The sequence below is a fragment of the Garra rufa genome, unplaced genomic scaffold (assembly GCF_049309525.1).
Source record: "Garra rufa unplaced genomic scaffold, GarRuf1.0 hap1_unplaced_110, whole genome shotgun sequence".
Lineage (NCBI taxonomy): Eukaryota > Metazoa > Chordata > Actinopteri > Cypriniformes > Cyprinidae > Garra > Garra rufa.
The window spans coordinates 14,896-34,813 of NW_027394385.1; the positions used below are offsets into that span (position 1 = coordinate 14,896).

Sequence of the window (19,918 nt, forward strand, 5' to 3'; positions counted from 1 at the left end):
TAACAAAAAATATGTACATTTTTTTATTTAAAAAAAAAAAAGTATTACTTTGGATCAATTTTCTGAGATTTTCTATATATATATTAGTTTATATGTATATAATTCATAAAAATACCTTTATCTTCAGCCGTTTTATAATATTTTAGAACATTTTAAGTCCACGTGAGGCACCCTGATTGAGAACTATCCTGAAATCCCATTAATTATGATAAAATATGATAAATGACAAATTCTTAACCAATTCTCAATCATTTGTATATCTTAAAATATTGTTTATTAGTCTAACTCCAATCAGAATTAGGCTCAGACTAACCAAAAGGTTATTACCTTCCTTTACACTTTTTTGTTCAATGCATCGTCCTTTTCCGACCACATGAATGCTAGAAGTGTGACCCTTTGCCTTTAAACAGAGGAATGCTGAGGGCACCAAAAGTGACCAGGCTTCACCTCAAACCTAAACAAAGGCAGCTTGGGAAAACAAAAGAGGCTGTCTCCACTCGCAGCCCAAAAAATCCCAATCTTGGCTTTGACAAGTGGGATAAACACAGAGTGAGAGAGCCTGCAAGTGTGTGGGCAAGCATTTTTGTCAAGCCTCCAATGGGAAGTTGCATTTTGAACTTCGCAAAAAGATCGCAAATTAAGGCCAAACACCATCTGGAAGTGCAACCACAAGAATCTGTCAGACGTTAAGTATAAGGCATGGGTTGCAAATCTCAGTCTAAAAGACAGGTGGGCGGTTTTCACTTCTCATGAGAGAAACCGTCCAGGTGTAAGCGGACCATGAGGGAAACCAGCTTTGAAGCATTACTTCCTCTTGTGTGGAGCTTTGCTTTTCGTCATAACCAATTAAATGTGTTTTTCCACTGAGGAAATGAAATAAGGAGTATCTGTTTAGCCAGTGTATGCGTCGCCTTTACAGCCTGCTTGCGTGCAGCATGAGACTTCAGGTTCGTGAGTTATTTAATACTCTGTTGCACGCCTGCTGCGCTAAATAATTTAAAACCCTGTTCTGCACTTTCTATAATGTTGCATTCTGTTCCCCATTTATCGAAATGATGAATATCAAAGCCTGAGGTGTAAAAGACTGATTGCCAACAAAGGAAGTCCTGAGGCTTTGGCCTATTTTCAATGCAAGGCAGAACAGGTGCACCTACTGCGAGCGGCTATATTAAAACAAGAGCAAACTCCCTTGTGGTCAGACTGTAAAGAAGTGGAGATTTTTTTAACAGGTGCACAAACTGTACATCCACCATCAAATTCCTTCTGATGAGAAACTTCTTGAAGTCCACATGAATTTAAAGTTGACCCAGTTTACTTTGAAAATATAAAAAAGTTTGTCTTCGGAATCTGTATGTGATGAAATTTTACTAGGGATGATGGTTGACTAGTCAAGTAGTAGCTCTCTAAAGATGAAATGATTAATATTATTAAATGTAATTTGAATATTTTTAAATATACTTCATATTTTAGAAGGACTAAAATAGAGCTCCAGAAGGAAAAACCATGCATTAAGAGCTGGGGGGTGAAAACTTTTGCCTAAATACCATATTTTTTTCATTTCGAACTGCCCTTCAGATGCTATAGAAGACACATGTTTCCCAATAGACAAAATAAGTTCAATTTACCCTGATCTTCAAATTCCTCTGGCTCTTAAAGGTCCCATATTGTACACATTTCTGGAGGTTTATTTTAGCTGTTGATGTCCTTAAGAATATATATTTGCGGTATAAGTGCCAAAATCCATCTCAATATATTTTTACAGCTCCTTTTTTTAGGAGCTCTGTCAAGAACAGGTCGATTTTGGCCCATCTAATTAATATTCATGAGCCTCTCTTCTGATTGGCCTGTTGTTTTCTGAGTGACGCACGGCCAGGCCAATCACAGGTAACTACGGTCATGTATGCTGTAAGCGAGCTCAGAGCCATAGAGAGAGCCTAGTCTGCTGATACTCAACAGGATATTTTAGAATGATCATTAATGTTTTTTCTTTTTCAAACACCGAATGCAGTAAGCTACATAACTGTTGCTTTAGTAAAGCCCCTTTCACAATGCGCGCTGATTCTGGAAAATTACGGGAACGAGCGCTGTGTGAACAAAAGTCAGAACCATAAAGGCAGTGTTTTAGTGATGATGCACGTTACCCTGCGACTCTTCACGATGAAAAAATACGTGCAAAGTGGAATGAAGCAGCGATCAGGCAGCTCCTCACTATCAGCGCTGAAGCACAGTTTGTTCAGGTTAGTTTCAGTTTAGTTAAACGTACGCGTCGCATTACATCTCACATCCAAACGTCACATGTCTTTATGGGTTGTGTGTAAAGCACGCACAGATTCCGGAAAACAACTGTGAATGAACCAAATCAAACAATTCCGGAACAAATCATGGGACACATTATCCGTGTATTTACCGGAATCGCTGTATGAAAGAGGCTGAAGTTGACGTGCCACTGGTCTCTTATATTAACTTTGTTCGGAAGCCTGTGCAATGATGTAGTTTCGACATCTATCGACTGAACAGGGTTTTCTCGACTTGTTTTTGTGTTGTTGTTGCTTAGCAATGTTATGGACGCGATGTTGTCTGGGTTTGACAAAAGGAGGGTGGGATGTGATTGGTGCTCAGGGTGGTGACTGAAGGCGGTGACTTGAGTCGATCGGACGTCACATCTGTACGGAAGTCACAGCTGCTCGTGAAAATGAACAGCTACTTTAAGCAGGCTGTGTGCAGTTTACTGTGGATTGACTGTTTTGAAACTCATATGGTAGTTACATATCCCCTAGACCTCAGTTATCATGAAAAAAGCCAGGAAATTTCGATTTTGACAATATGGGACCTTTAAATGCTTCCACACTGCCAACATGTTTGCTGCATTAGTACACGCCTCTATTTGATCACGTCATTGTTCGGTATAATATATTCGGCCTTTTCGCTTATTCCCCGAAAGAGCTTTTTTTTTGCTATTTTTGGCCAAATAATTTTAGTGGCATTCGGTGCATCCTACACACAGTGTCATTCTAGTCGTCTGGTGCGAGTTCACATCTATTCGCATCTTTGCATTGACTTCATCTAATCTACTCACTTGAATAATTCAGTTTGCTTTTTGCTTATTCACGCCTGTCAACAATGAAGTTCCAGATAATTACTATCATACAAATTTTCCATCATTATACATAATTGATTTGTTTGTGAGGATTTTGATAGCTTGGTGTAATAAAGTTATAGTTCTTTAGAGTATTTATTATTTATCTCTGTTACTCTATTAAAGAGACAACCCACTGAATAACAGTTTGGAACATTCAGTCCATATTAAGTTGAATGCTGACCAATGCTATCTTTATACTCTGTAGGAGTAAGATTTGTTCAAAAACCATGTTAAATTCAACCCCCCCACTACGATAGCCCCATCACCTTTCCACATTCCTCCACCAGCGAAGGCCAAGGGTCTATATTCGGCCCTTTCAAGGTTCAGCGAATGTTTGGGAAAGGTCTGGAATGTGCAATTCCAGGTGACACATCCAGTCCCTGTGGCGGGAAACCTCAGTGTTGTTTCAGAGTCAAAGCGTTAGTGGAATGCGTGTGTTACGAAACATCACATTCCTGGTGTGGGAGCATTGAGAAGTGTGTGCATTCTTGACATCCCCCTGCCTGCTCTATTCCAGATCCCTATTCCAGCAAGTGTAATGAAGCCGAAAATCCTCAATAAAGGCTTTCCTCTCATTAAAAGAGTGGATGGGGCAACATCAATTCCTGTCACCAACAGCTGGGATACAAAAGTAAAAATCCCATTCATATTCGTCATTGAAAAATGTAGGGGCTGAAAATACTGCCTTCTCGATTTTTATCGATTCTCATTTTGATAAACCAAAACTGATTCCTAAACCCAAGAATAGTTTAGTCAATGTTGTTTTGAGCAACATAAACAAAACTTCCCTAAACATTATTTGTAGAGCACCTCCCATCCGATAAATCGCAATAAGCTTTGCACTTTGTTCATTTATATATAAAAATAAGTGTCAACTTTTAAATTTAATCAATTTTACTATGAAATTAAACTATAAACACTGTTTTGACGTTCTTTAATGTGGCGTGACGGATCAATGTCTCTTAGGTTCAAGCGGCAAGTAAACCGGCTCATCTTTACTACTAGTTGCTACACAAAATAACCATGAATGAACATCAAAAGGTGATGAAAGAAACAGTACAACTTACTATAATGTGTCATGCATACATACTGAATAAATAAGCTTTCCATTAATGTATGGTTTGTCAGGATAGGACAATATTTGGCTGAGATACAACTATTTGAAAATCAGAAAAATCTAAATATTGAGATAATCGCCTTCAGAGGTGTCCAAATGAAGTTCTTAGTAAGGCATATTACCAATCGAAAATTAAGTTTTAATATATTTACGGAAGGAAAATTACAAAATATCTTCATGGAACATGATCTTTACTTAATATCCTAATGATTTTGGCCTAAAAGAAAAAAAATATGATTTTGATCCATACAATGTATTGTTGGATATATGTGGTCCAGGTTCACATATATCCAAAAGAATCGATATCGAACCAAATTGAATTAAGATTTGACTAAAATCAAACCAAAAGCTTGTAAATCAAAATCAAAACTGAAGTGAATCTTGAAATTTGCCTCAAATTTTTATTACTCCTGGTATAAACCTTTCAATACAGATGTAATCATGTTAAATTGTCAATTTCATTACAAAATTTAAACAATAAATACCATTTTGTCACTCTTTAATGTGGCGTGACCAACTGCGATAATCGAAACCAAAGTGAATCATGAAATTTGTGTCAATATGCTTTGGTATAAAACTTTCAATACAGATCTACTCAGCTTTGAAATTCTGTCAAGGAAGTCTGTTGAAAATAAAATTGAACTGTAAAATTTGTTTTAATTGACCGATTATCGGCGCCAATATTAAGCATTTATGTGGTTATCGGTATCAGTCATTTTCAAAACCGATTGCCGATAAAATAATTTAAAAGCATTTAAAGAAAGTCAGAGCCCTTCTTATTCTTAATTTTGACATAAATTTACATTTTTACACCCGATATTATATATCGGTTCAAAATATCGGTCTACTTGATCTGCAATAATCTGCATCGCTATCGGCCCTGAAAAACACGGTCGACCCCTCCTCAGCCAAGTATAAACATTTCAATATAGATCTACCATGACTTTCAAGGTTAAGTCATGATATACAGTACACTTGTGCAGAAGTCTTTAAGAAGGTCGTTGAGAAAGTGGGTGGTCGCTGTTGGGTTCGCTCATGGCGTAATTAGTAACGCATTAAACTGCCAATCAATGGCTGGTCTACTTATGCAGTCAAGCAGTGGCACAGATGGGAACTTTGGGGCAACGGCTCTAAGCAACAGTGGCGAACAGCTTGTGGTTTCCAAGGGAGGATATTTATATGGGTGAAGGCCGCCGAAGCATAGCGAACTCACTCTCTCATTACGTGAGCTTTGCTAAATAATTACTCAAGACAGCCTTGGGACATGGAAAGCGTCGACACTCTGAGTTTTCACACGATTGCAAGACTCCTCGCAGAAAGACAACGTCTACGCAAGCGTCCCGCACCAGACAAGCGTTTCAATTAGTATGCGTGCGAATCCGAGTACCATAGGAGATTGATTTTTCAGTCAAGACATGGGAACCGAAGATGAAACAAAGTTACAACGCAGAGGCTTGAGATCTAAGCTCTTTCAGATTTTCAAAGATTATCAAACAACTGAGCTTTGTGAGAAAAGCAGTAAAGGGTGTCAGGATGAGACATGAGAAAATGAGACAGACTAAACCTTTCCCTGAACTGTGATTGTGGAGAATAAAATTAACAGCAGATGCTGAAATGAGGGAGAAAATAGAAGCAGCCCTCGCCTTCAAAAACATTAAGACTTCGCTAAAAATAACATCACTTGTCTCGCAAATTCACACTTTGTGATACTTAAAATGTTTCAGACTGGAGTGAGCAACCAGACAACCGAATCTGGGAATGTAATCTAAACTGCACAATTAACAGCATCCAAAATAAATCAAATCTATGCAAATTCTAGTTTAAAAATGCATTTTATTCATTTTATTCAATACTGAGTTTCATATTTATAATTTACATATAAATAGTACACGTGCCTGTACGCATTAATCATGACTTTCAAAAAGTTATTAAACTATATTTTCAAGATAAAAAAGTATTTTTACAAATAAATTCTTAATTCATCACTTAATGATACTCAGTTTCTTGCAAGGGGTTTTCCAGTTTTTTTCTTCAAGTTTCTGCATGATGGTTGCACCAAATGCTTAAAAAAAATCCTTCTAAGGCTCCCTTACTCTGATATCAGGACAGTTGTACCACCCTGACATGTTTTATGTCTACAGTAGTCAACATTTGAAGTGAATCAAAACCTTTCATCAAAGTTGTCCTAAAACCAAAACAATACCTGGTCTTGTCTTAGGACAACTTTGATGGACTTTTTTGATCCACTTCAAATGTTGACGACTGTATTTCAGATCCCTATTCCAGCAAGTGTAATGAAGCTAAAAATCCCTGATAAAGGCTTTCGTCTCACTAAAAGAGTGGATAGGCCAAATATCAGTTCTGGTCACCAACAGAAAAGCAACCGTTGGGATACAAGAGTTAAAATACCATTCATATTCGCTGAAAAATGTTAGAAATAATGTACACTGTACACATTAATCATGACTTTCAAAAAGTTATTAAAATATATTTTCAAGATAAAATAGTATTTTTTTTTACAAATAAATAATATTAATTCATAAATATAACACTTTATGATACTCGGTTTATTGGAAGGGGTTGTACCATATGACATTTTACAACCTGAAATAACATTGCTTTGTCTTAAAAAGTTAAAACTATCTGATAAACACTCCACTTTTTTTGGAAATAGGCTCATTCTCCAACTCCCCCGAGTTAATAAGTTGAGTTTTACCGTTTTGAAATCCATTCATTCGTTCTCCTGTTCTGGCGATATCACTTTTAGCATAGCTTAGCATAGATCATTGAATCCTATTAGACCAATAGCATCGCGTTCAAAAATGACCAACGAGTTTCCATTTTTGTCCTATTTAAAACTTGACTCTTCTGCAGTTATATCATGTACTAAGACCAGCGGAAAATGTAAAGCTGCGATTTTCTAGGCCGATAAGATTAGGAACTACACTCCCATTCCGGCGTAATAGTCAAGGAAGTTTGCTGCCTTAATATGGCTAAAGCAGGCGGAGTAATATCACGCAGACCCTGAAATTAGTTCCCAGCTAGGTAACATTGGTCACATTGGCAGTTACCTTAGCTGGGAACTAATTTCATGCACTGCAGGCCTAGAAAATCGCAGCTTTACATTTTCCGCCGGTCTTAGTACATGATATAACTACAGAAGAGTCAAGTTTTAAAAAGGACAAATATGGAAACTCGTTGGTCATTTTTGAACGTGATGCTATTGGTCTAATAGGATTCAATGATCTATGCTAAGCTATGCTAAAAGTGATATCGCCAGAACAGGAGAACGGCTGAATGGATTTCAAAACGGTAAAACTCAACTTATTAACTCGGGGGGAGTTGGAGAATGAGCCTATTTCCAAAAAAAGTGAAGTGTTCCTTTAAGAGATTTCACACTTGACTTTGTTCAGGGGTCCTATTATATAATTTCCTGTTTTTTCTTCAAATCTCTGCATGATGGTTGCACCAAATGACTTTGCTTTGGCAAAAGTTGTAGACAAAGTAATTTAATTTAAAAATTACAATTAATTGGGGGAAAAAACATGATATCAGGACAGTTGTACCACCCTGACATTTTATTTTATGCTTATATCAAATCAAATATCAAAATGAATTTTGATTCAGAACTTACATGAAAAAACACATTCATCACAGAATAAGTGTATTTTTATGTATCTCTGAAAAGAGCCATTTTGAGCCACATGCTTTGTCTTTGACTAACGCACATTTTAAACTCAAAAGACAAAATCTTGCATGTCCTTGCAGATTTCCACAGATGATAGCTGCTTTGAGGATGTTGTCAGCTGTCAAGTGTGTTGAGTAAGCAGACAGTGTTTATGGTTGTTATGCTTTTCCATCACATCAGACAGGAGCTGCCATATGAGTCAATGTCAAACACCTTTCACTTCCTGTGAGTACGGTGGAGATGATGCATATCTAACAAACATTTAAATTTAATGCTAATTCTTTCTAGGATTGCCCCAACACAACAAAGCCAAAGAACATCTACAGACTCCCCCATGAACTATTTGTGTTGGAGTTCCATCTTTTTTACAAGGTAATCAACAACCACTAAAAGAGCAAGAGAATAACTGCACCTGCTCTTGAAGGTTAAAATCTCTGAAGACCTCGTTCTTGCCAGAGGACATATTTAAAAACAGACTTCTGAAACACTACAAAGCAATGCAAAGACATTTTCTGAAACACTATATCAAGATAAATGACAAAAAACAGCCTTTTTCCTCAATAACAGATCCTGTATGTTGAAATAACGTGGATGGAATACAGCCTGAATGAGACAGTATTTCATTTGGAGCGCTAAAATCCAATTCTCCAAGATCCTTACAAATATTTTTAGGATTTTAGGAACATTTCGCCAACCTAAATACAATTAATAACACTAATCACTCAATAACTGTCCTTAACGTTCAAAAAATATGGACTACACTCTTAAAAATAAAGGTGCTTCAAAAGGTTCTTCAAGCGTTTTTTTGGTGTCACAAAGAACCATTTAGTCAAAGGTCTTTAAAGAGCCATTTCTTTCTTACCTTTTTATAATCTGAAGAACCTTATTTGCCACAAAGAACCTTTTGTGAAACAGAAAGGTTCTTCAGATGATAATCAATGGCATTGTGAAGCACCTTTATTTTTAAGAGTGCAGATGAATTACTAAACTCTTGAAAATAAAGTTCTTCAGTGGCTTTCATGGTTCCACAAGAGGTTCTTTATAGTGACAAAAGGTTTGTTAGATGATTAAAAATGGTTCTTTTAAGAACTTTTCTCTAAAATGTTCTTCGGGGTTAACACAAATGATACTAAGTAATCATTTGAGAAACAAGAACCTATACTTCGATGTAAACGGTATGGCCTAAAAATCATTGTTTTGTACATATTTAACACCACAACTCTCTCTTGGGCATTTTTTCTGAAACGTTACTCCAGCATTCTACTTGCAGTAAGAAAGTAAGTTTCTGCTGCCATTTCTAAAATGCAATGTTTGGAAGCGTTTCTAAAAACCATGGGTCTTTACACAGTACATGACCTTGAGAGCAAATCAAAAGCTTTTCATTGTGCTATCTGGGAATCTTCACACTTTCGAACACATATTTTTGCACCTCCCTGAGTTTGTCAATGGAGTGTGAAAGACAGAAGCTTACACGTCTAGAAACTAGAAAGAACCAGAGATAACGACTGAAGGAGAAGCGAGTGAAGGATTTGCATGCGAGGTGAAACTGTCCATCTTGAAGCACAGGAATGTTTACAAACCCTAATGAGAGCTTGTGTGTTTCTCAACATTGATCCAGAGAACTCAATGAAGCTTTAGCGGTCAGCACAGGAGTCAATGAAACTCACTCTGTGCATCAATTTCCAGTAAAAGACCATCTTTCCTACTAGCATGGGATATGAGTGAATCTAAAACTGAAAACAGAACATGCCTAAAATCTAAAGAACGTTTTGAATCACAAAGGAGATGCTCAATATCTCAAATGCTTCTTAAGATAATTTAAATTCCGCTAAAATTAGGATCCTATGATTTCTGCAATGTGGAAAACGCAGACAGAATCGTGGAATCCAGTCACAAAAATCGAATTTTGTCAAATTTTGGATGAATAAATCCAAAGTAGGTACTAGTACAAAACTGTATTTTAATGAGAATCCTGCATGTTTTGCGTGTCTCTGTGTGAACGAATTTGTGAATTTCTGCCTCTGCCGCCTCAATATAAGAGAAGATGAACACTAACATTTATTGCTAGAACTGCTTTAAGAGTCACTTCGTAAGCATTTTACCATTTCTTGCGAGAAAGCCCACAAAATTCACTCTAAACTTAGAAACTTAAAGGTCTTCACAGCAACCTGTTAAAATAAAAGTTTGGTTTAACTTGAAGAAACTGTGACAAAAATATATTATTTAATGTAATGACGATAGTACTACAACTAATAATAGAATTATTAAAACATTATTTTTTAATGAAAATTTACCAGAAATATTATATTATTTAGATATAGCATAATTTAATTACCAGATTACACAGTATTTCTGAAGAATTTTTTTTTTTTTTTAATTATTTAGAGATGCTTTTGATTATTAAAATTTAATGAAACCATTAAAACGGGATCCAGAAAATTAATTGAAAACAGAATTTGGTAAAAAATAAAACTTAATTTTAGGGGAAAAATGAAATGTATTTTAATAGAGCATTAAAAATTTAATTTTTGATAAATTGATGTCAATTAACTTTTGATAAATTGCTTTTAAGTTGTGAAAGTTTAGTGATTTCAATTAATTAGACATGCTTTCTTAATGAAATTTAAATATAAAGTTTAATTTAACCATCAAAAAAGGAATTTGGGAAAAAAATAAATGTATTTTTTATTTCTCCAAAGGAAGTTTTGAAAAATCTAAATGGAGATATTTCATATCCTGACTGATAGAAATGAGGTTAGATGGAAAGCAAAGTGAGATGTTTGCTTAAATGTACTGCTCTAAAAAAACTAATAATCTCACATTTCTCTCGTCGTTTCACAAGAAATTTCAATAATGTCTCAAACTATGTCTCAAAAGATTTAAGATACCAGTATGCAATTAAACGTTAAATATCTTATTACAAACTCTAACAATCTAGTTTTCTATGTTCTCTAATCAGTTTGCGTTTTTATACACATACTGTATTTTTATTTCTCCAAAGAATCATGTTTTCCATTTTATATTTTTGAGGTGACTTGGAAATGTCCAAAAAAACAAACAAACAAACAAACAGGAATCTGACATTTTAAATACAAATACTGAACCCTTGCAACACATTATATTACATATTATAGCAACCGTTTTTATCAAACCTCAACTCTAGGAAACTTTTGGTGTAAGTGATAGCATTTACTAAAAGTTTAAAACTTTTTATATTTTGGCTGTTTATTTACATGACAACAGTGTTTTGGAGCCTTGAAAACGCAAACTTTTGAAAAAGTGCGTTTTAAAGTGCATTTTAGAACATTATAGTTATATTCTCTGTGGAAACTAAAAAAGCGCAAATTTGTGGGTAGCCTAGTGTTTCTTTACAAAGTGACGTCGCCTACTACTGGCCTGGCATGATAATGCAGCGCTTAGCTGTTTTCTGAAACTTTGATAAACGCAAAGAAAAGAAATTACGTTTTTAAAGTAGGGCTGCTCAATTTTGGCAAAAATCATAATCATGATTATTTTGGTCAATATTGTAATCACGATTGTTTAACACGATTATGACTGGGTCCAAAACTTTATATTAGTGATTAATTTAAAGATAGCAATACAGCAGGAAAAAAAAAAACAGTGCTTTAAAAAAAATTACTGAATACTTTTATGCAAGTCTAAAGTAGTCTAACAATACTACAGAAATTGAATGTAATTATTTGAATGTAAAATAAAACAGCGTCTTCACTGTAATAGTTAAACATGCTTCTTATTAAAACTACAAAAGTCCTTCATTCAAGAGCAGTGAGTGATTTTTGTCTTTGTATTTTTACGTTTTATTAAAATTAAGCACAGAGACAGCAGAAGGAATATTATTTGTTGCTGCTTTAAGTGCTATACGGATCCAATATACTGTTATGCTGATGTTCCACGGGGCAACTTTTTGAGCAATTTTATCGGGCAACTTTTTTTTTGCAATATTGTTTGGGCACTTTCCCATTGAAAATGGGTAACAGATTTCTATCTGGATAATTTAGATCAATCGTGGGCCCTGTATCTCACCTGGTTGCCCATTGACGGCAACATTTGCCAAAGTTTCCCGGCAACATTGCTCAAAAAGTTGCCCAGTGTATCATCAGCCGATCACACCAAACGCGTCTTTTAGTTCTAAGAACGCGAGGCGCACAGCACTGCCTTTTTTGGTGACTTTTAATAAAAGAGCAGTGTGCTGCGTTTTTTTTTTTTTTTTTGTTGCTAAGCAACGACCAAAACAGCTGTCCTGTCAGTCAAATCAAAGGATTATAGCGCGAGCGCTCTAAAATCTTAGTTTTTTGCTGTTAAGTAAACTGTCATATTAGCAGAAACCCTAAAAAATACAGCTCTGGGTTACCCACGATAGACACCAAAGGTTTCTCCTCCATTTCTTGCAGTCTCCGGACTTTTTAAGCAACAGTAAACTTTCGTCACCACAACAGAAGGCCCGCCTCTCCATTCATTCGATTGGACAATGGAAAAGAACGCGAATGACGTTGGGCGTTTTTCCGCTCAGAGTTGATTTTTTTTTCAACTTCAGGCGCTCAGAGCGCTCCTGCAAAAACGCGAGGCGCCCGGGGCGCATAAGCAGCGCGCAGAACGCTCGCTGCCAACAGAAAACCATTCAAAAGAGGCGCCTCCAACTGCAAAAACGCGTTCGGTGTGATCGCGGCCTTAGACATGTATTTTCATTCTCAACTGTTGATCATTTAAGACATAACTCACAAGGGTTTACATGAATAATCACCAAGTGCCTCATTTTAAAATATTTTTGCGTGTATTTGACCGTTCAGGCACGCACCTTGAGCTAAAAGATAACTTTACATTTCCGTGTACAGTGCACGTTTTCATACATGCTATTAAAAACACAACATCAAAGAAACATTAATAAATCTAACCCTAACTAAGATTTTGCTGATTTGCATGCGAAATTAGGCTTTTATGGAGGAGCGAAATCGCATCACTGGTAAGTGGCGGAATGGGGCGCATTAATCGTTTCATCTCGATTACTGCATTTTCACGATCGTTTGAAGTCAAAATCGAAATAGAAACCATATTTCGATTAACTGCACAGCCCTACCTTAAAGTCTAAACTCAAGCATCACTAGGCGCGTTTCCATTACAGATTTGCGCAAAACTTTGGCGCTATTGTATAGGTATTGCGAAATGATGGCATTTCCATTAACCGATGTTATGCAACTAAAGCGTATTTTTTTCCTCTCGCGATAAGTCATGACAACAGATTGTTGTGGGATCTTGGCTATATTTAATCGAATGTGACCTGTAAATGATTTGATTGCTGTTTTGCAAAATATTCCTTTTTAAACTGCCTGAAAAACCAACTCATGCAAGTGTAAAAACTTTTTTGCGATATATGGGAGTATTTGCCCAATTGACAAGTTTCCATTAGCCGTATTTTCAATTTGCGCAATTTAAAGGGTAATGCAAATGCAGCTACTGGCACTCACTTTCCTGTACAATGCAGTTATTCCCAGCACAGCCAGTCACTTTTGACGCTCCCCATGTCCCGTCTCTCTCTCGATCAATGTTTTAGCACCGCACCGCAGTGCGCCTGCATCTCTAATGGACAGCTGTGTTCTCAGACCTGCTGTTTCTCATCAGTAACAGGACGAAGGCTAAACGAAGCCATCTGACAGTACATCACATCAGCATTAGCCTGATCAGCTTAACAAGCCAAGTGCTGAACCGTCACTTTCACCAGAGCTGAGCAGACCTGCTGTCTTTGACTCCACGTCACCAGATTTAAGTTGATTAGTCATGAATAAACATCACGTGCCTTATATTCCACAAGTGCTGCATCTGCGATATTCGCCTGGAGTCGTAAACGCTTGGGAAGGTTTTAAATGTTTGGAATTAGATAATGATATTACACGACTCCTAATGATACACTAACCAGATCTGGTGGTGTGCTGGACTTTAAAGCAGGGCCCAATGTGGTTAAACACCGACTGACAGGGGAATCTGGTTAGATTAAAAGCAAAAAGCGAGTTTAGAAAGGACTGAGCTGTTGAAGAAGCACGATTAATGTGGATCTAAACACGTGGATGCATAATCAAATCCAACTCCATGCGATCATCACTTATGCATTACTGTACACTACTGGCCATGTCTCATTTTTCATGAGGGATGTTTGCAAACGAGAGCCTAAAGTGATTGAAGAATTTCTTAAAAAACTCCTTCAAATAGTCTTCCCTCAGTTTCAGTTTCAGAAGAAATCTCAACATCGTCTCAAACTGTGCTCAGCTTTTCCAAGATGGCAAAGTTTGCAATTCAAAGTCTCATCGTAAACTCAACTATTTCTAATCAAATCTAATTTTCTGTGTTCTCATTTCTTTTATGGCTGCATTTTTTTTTGAAAAATCACAAGAGACGTTTCATTTCTCAACTGTTTTTCTTGATAGAAATGAGATTAAATGGAGAGCAATGTGAGTTTTTCTGAACTGTTTAGATTTTAAAAGACTCCAAAAATCTCACATTTGTCTCAAACTGCACGCAGATTTTCTAAGATACTGTCTGCAATTAAACATCGAAAAGATCATTATAATCTCGAAGATTTCTCATCAGATACTTGTTTTTTGTCATACGCATATGCTTTTTAAAGTCAAATGTGTTATTTATCCAACAGAAGTTTAGAAAAATCAAAAAATAGACATTTAATTGATCAACTGTTTCTCTGGATAGAAATGAGATTAAATGGAGAGCATTGAACAGCTCAGATGTTACTTCTGAGAAAAAGACTCCAATAATCTCATTTGTGCCTCATCTAATGTTTCTCAGAAGAGGTCTCAACAGTCTCAAATTGTGCTCAGATCTTCATTAGATACCAAAGTCTCATTATAAACTTGAAGATTTCTCATCAGATACTTGTTTTTTGTCATACGCATATGCTTTTCTAAAGTTAAATTTGTTATTTATCCAAAATAGGTTTAAAAAAATCACAAAGGAGATGTTTCTCAACTGTTTCTCTCGATAGAAATGAGATTAAATGGAGAGCAAAGTGAGTTTTGCTTCAATGAACAGCTCAGATTTTACTTCTGGGAAAAAGACTCCAATAATCTCATTTGTGCCTCATCTAATGTTTCTCAGAAGAGGTCTCAACAGTCTCAAATTGTGCTCAGATCTTCATTAGATACCAAAGTCTCATTATAAACTTGAAGATTTCTCATCAGATACTTGTTTTTTGTCATACGCATATGCTTTCTAAAGTTAAATTCGTTATTTATCCAAAATAGGTTTAAAAAAAAAAATCACAAAGGAGATGTTTCTCAACTATTTCTCTCGATAGAAATGAGATTAAATGGAGAGCAAAGTGAGTTTTGCTTCAATGAACAGCTCAGATTTTACTTCTGGGAAAAAGACTCCAATAATCTCATTTGTGTACCATCTAAAGTTTCAGAAGAGATCTCAACAGTCTCAAACTGTCCTCAGATATTCATAGACACCAAAGTCTCCTTATGAACTCGAAGACTTCTCATCAGATACTTGTTTTTTGTCATACGCATATGCTTTCTAAAGTGAAATTCGTTATTTATCCAAAAGAAGTTTAGAAAAATCACAAAAGAGACGTTTAATTTCTCAACTGTTTCTCTAGATAGAAATGAGATTAAATGGAGAGCAAATTGAGTTTTGCTGAACTGTTTAGATTTTAAAAGACTCCAAAAAACTCACATTTGTCTCATCTGGAGTTTCAGACCAAATTGTATCGATGTCTCAAACTGCACTTAGATTTTCCAAGATACTGGCTGCAATTAAATGTTGAAAAGCTCATTATAATATCGAAGATTTCTCATCTGATACTTGTTTTATGTCATAAAACAGTTTCTCTATATAGAAATGAGATTAAATGGAGAGCGTTGAACAGCTCAGATGTTACTTCTGAGAAAAAGACTCCGATAATCTCATTTGTGCCTCATCTAATGTTTCTCAGAAGAGGTCTCAACAGTCTCAAATTGTGCTCAGATCTTCATTAGATACCAAAGTCTCATTATAAACTCAGATTTCTCATCAGATACTTGTTTTTTGTCATACGCATATGCTTTCTAAAGATAAATTTGTCATTTATCCAAAATAGGTTTAAAAAAAAATCACAAAGGAGATGTTTCTCAACTGTTTCTCTCGACAGAAATGAGATTAAAAGGAGAGCAAAGTGAGTTTTGCTTACATTAACAGCTCAGATGTTACTGCTGAGAAAAATACTCCAATAACCTCATTTTGGTCTCATCTAAAGTTTCAGAAGAGATCTCAACAGTCTCAAACTGTGCTCAGATCTTCAAAGATACCAAAGTCTCATTATAAACTTGAAGATTTCTCATCAGATATTTGTTTTTTGTCATACGCATATGCTCTCTAAAGTCAAATTCGTTATTTATCCAAAAGAAGTTTAGAAAAATCACAAAAGAGACGTTTAATTTCTCAACTGTTTCTCTAGATAGAAATGAGATTAAATGGAGAGCAAATTGAGTTTTGCTTGAGTTAACAGCACAGATTTGACTTCTGAGAAAAATACTCCAGTAACCTCATTTGTGCCTCATTTTAAAGTTTTCAAATTGTGCTCAGATTTTCAAAGATATCAAAGTCTCATTAAAAACTCATACACATTCATTATATACAGCTCCTTAATATGCTTTCTGAAGTCAAATTTGTTATTTCTCTAAAATAAGTTTAGAAAAATCACAAAGACGTTTAATATCTTAACGGTTTCTCTAAAATGACACAATACTCTCATGTTTCTCCTCTAGACTTTCAGAAAATATCAAATTGTGCTCAGGTTTACTAAAATCTGCAATCAAAACATCCCATTCTAACCTCATTGCTTATCAAATTAATCCAAGACATTCATTTCATAGATTTCTACAAATTTTAGGAGAAAGATCTGAATCAGGCTTGATGTTTAAAGTAACTATTAAGTCTCCAGAGAGATTAAACAGCAGCCTCTACGCAGTGAAGTTTTCCTCTAGATGTTAAATGACTTTGACCCTGAGCTCTCTGCGCTCTAACAGACGAGTCCGCAGCGGCTCGCAAACAACAGGTTGATCTGAAGCCACAGGTTGATTTACAGCTGCGAGCGAACATGCATTGAACTCCGTTCTCTTACCTCATAAAACACACAGCTCCTCTCGGCTTCGACTGCTACTTCCACACAAACGCAGAAATATCCTGTAGCTCCTCAAAGACAGATGCAGCTCTTCAGTGAGTGTGAGACAGATGTGCAGATGTTGTGTCGCAGTGAGTGTGTTCTGCTCTTGAACGCTCCTCGGGAATGCTCCTCCGGCGCTGACAGCACTTCCCACTCACAGCTACAGCTCTCTCTCTCTCTCTCTCTCTCTCTCACTGAACTGTGCTGACATGGCAAAACTCCGCCCATATCTCCAGGTAGGAGGAGTGTCTTGTTTTTTTTTCCAGCAGTTTCTGTCACTCACTGTCGACGCCCATCTTTATGAGGACATACAGGACAGTGCTTACTTAGACCAGTTTTCGATCTGTAAATCTAATTACAATTGCTAACACATCATTCTGTTGAAACCAAAACTATTGAATAAGACAGCGTTTTAGTGCCACGTTAAATTTTTTTGAAAAAAAAAAAAAAAAATTCCGTAATATTCTGAGAAAAAAAGTTACAATTACAAGAATAAAGTTAAAATATTTTGATAATAATCTCAAAATTACGAGTTTAAAGTCATAGCAATACAAGAATAAAGTCCAATTTAATGACTATTAGTTTATTAATACTAGATTTCACTAGTTTCAACTTCAAAACTTAAGTTCAGCAGCTGCCTTAAAATTTTACGTTAAATCAACTTAGAGCTTTAAGTTATTTCAACTTACAACAATAAAATTAGTTCAAATGACTTGTACTGTTAAGTTGATTTAACTCATGAGTTGAAATTACTTGTACTTTTATGTTGATTTAACTTAAAATGTTAAGGCTGCTGAACTTATGTTTAAGTTGAAACTGGTGACAACTTTTTACAGTGCTTAATTCTCAAAATATTTATATTATTCTTGTAATTTCGACTTTATTCTCAAAATATTCCAACTTTATTCTCGTAATTTTGACTTTATTCTCAAAATATTTTGACAATTTTTGTATTGCTATGACTTTATTCTCATAATTTTGACTTTATTCTCAAAATATTTTGACTTTTTGGTCTTATTGTTATTCTCATAATTCTGAGTTTATTGTAATTCTGACTATTCTCAAAATAGTTTGACTTAATTCTCATTATGACTTGATTCTTGTAATTTTGACTTTATTCTCTTATTCTGACTTTATACTCAAAATATTTCAACTATTATCTTATTGTTACAACTTTATTCTCATAATTTTGACTTTATTCTCATAATTCTGACTTTATACTCAAAATATTTTGACAATTTTTGTATTGCTACGACTTTATTCTCATAATTTTGACTTTATTCTCAAAATATTTCAACTATCTTATTTTTACGAATTTATTCTCATTATTCTGACTTTATTCTCATAATTCTGACTTTATTCTTGTAATTCTTCAGACTTCTCAAAAAATATTTCAACTTTGTTCTCAAAATATTTTGACTTTATTGTCTTATTGTTACGACTGTCTTATTTCTGACTTTATTATTGATTTTCTGACTATATTCTCGTAATTCTGACTTCATTCTCAAAATATTTGGACTATTTTTGTATTGCTATGACTTTATTCTCGTAATTTGGACTTTATTCTCAAAATATTTCGAATTCTCAAAATATTTAAAATTTATTCTCAAAACTGTTTGACTTTATATTCAAAATATTTAGACTTTAATGTCGTAATATTAGATTTATTTATTTTTTTAAATGTTGCACTAAAACCCATCAAATTTACACATGGCCATGCCTGCTCTTATGAAAAATATATACTGTATTGTTTTCTTCTTGAAAGGAGGTTTTGAAAAATTAGAAGATACAAATAATGCCAAAAGGCAAATAAACAAATATTCTCCATTATTTCATTCATTTTACAAAATATTTTAAATGTATTTATTTACTTAGGGTTGACTTGGGCATGTTTCGTTGAAATGTAACTATTAGTATTACATTCAAAATCTCTTTAAGACAACAAAATTGCAATAAATAAATGGCCTTTGTAAATGAAAGACTGAGTTTTTAAATACAAACATACTAATGCATACAAATACGAAAGTTTGTTCAGATAGCACTGGTTTTATCTTGATCTGAGTGTCTGGCGTGAGTGAGCATCAGGAGGTGTTTTCTCAGTGTGAGTGTAACCAGACGCTTGTGACGGAAATCACATGTTTAGCCATTCAAACAGATCTGTCTCTCTTTCGGATGCTCACAGAAAAGTTTTATCGCTCACAGATTCAGAGATTTAATGGAGGTCTCAGTTTTGTCTTGAATGTTTCCGCTGAAACACTTCAGTAGAAATATCAACAGACCTAAATCTCCATTCGATCTGGATTTAATCTCACTGCCGTCTGAATCAGTTGAGATGTTTCTTTTCTGTTGGTAATGATGTGCTGCTGTTGTTGAAACACCGAAACCGGACCATCAGCTTCCCATAGAAACCAAACAACGCAAGCAAAAACTCAAGTGGACAAACAGATCCATCACAAAACATGATGGTTATGAGGGTGAACCTCTTGAAAAGACATCAGTGTCATATTACAACACCAAAACCATATATGACTACATAATGAGTAACAACTGAGCCTTTGGCCTGATTTCTGTCAGCATGTTTTTCCATACAAACATGTACACACAACAAAACCAGCAGTCAATTATTAATGCGTCCTCTCGTTTCATACGCCATCAAGAGCAAAGCAATCACCTTCTGCACTAACGCTGTATTACATAACAGCAGCGGCCCATGATGGACAGGATCTGTTGACTGCCACTAGATAAATAATCCCGTCTGCAATTCAGTGATGTGTGAATGAGGCAGGTTTGGTCTGGGATTGG

At 35.4% G+C, this 19,918-nt stretch overlaps 1 protein-coding gene across 1 annotated transcript in view; it reads right to left on the reverse strand.

Annotated features, from left to right (window-relative positions):
* LOC141316577 (ras association domain-containing protein 8-like) overlaps window positions 1-17,143 on the reverse strand; it is a 31,607-nt gene extending 14,464 nt beyond the window's left edge. The window contains exon 1 of the mRNA XM_073832795.1: window positions 17,075-17,143. The gene's annotated coding sequence lies outside the window, so the exon portion shown is untranslated. The remainder of the gene's footprint in view (window positions 1-17,074) is intronic.
* Between the last annotated feature and the right edge of the window lie 2,775 nt (window positions 17,144-19,918).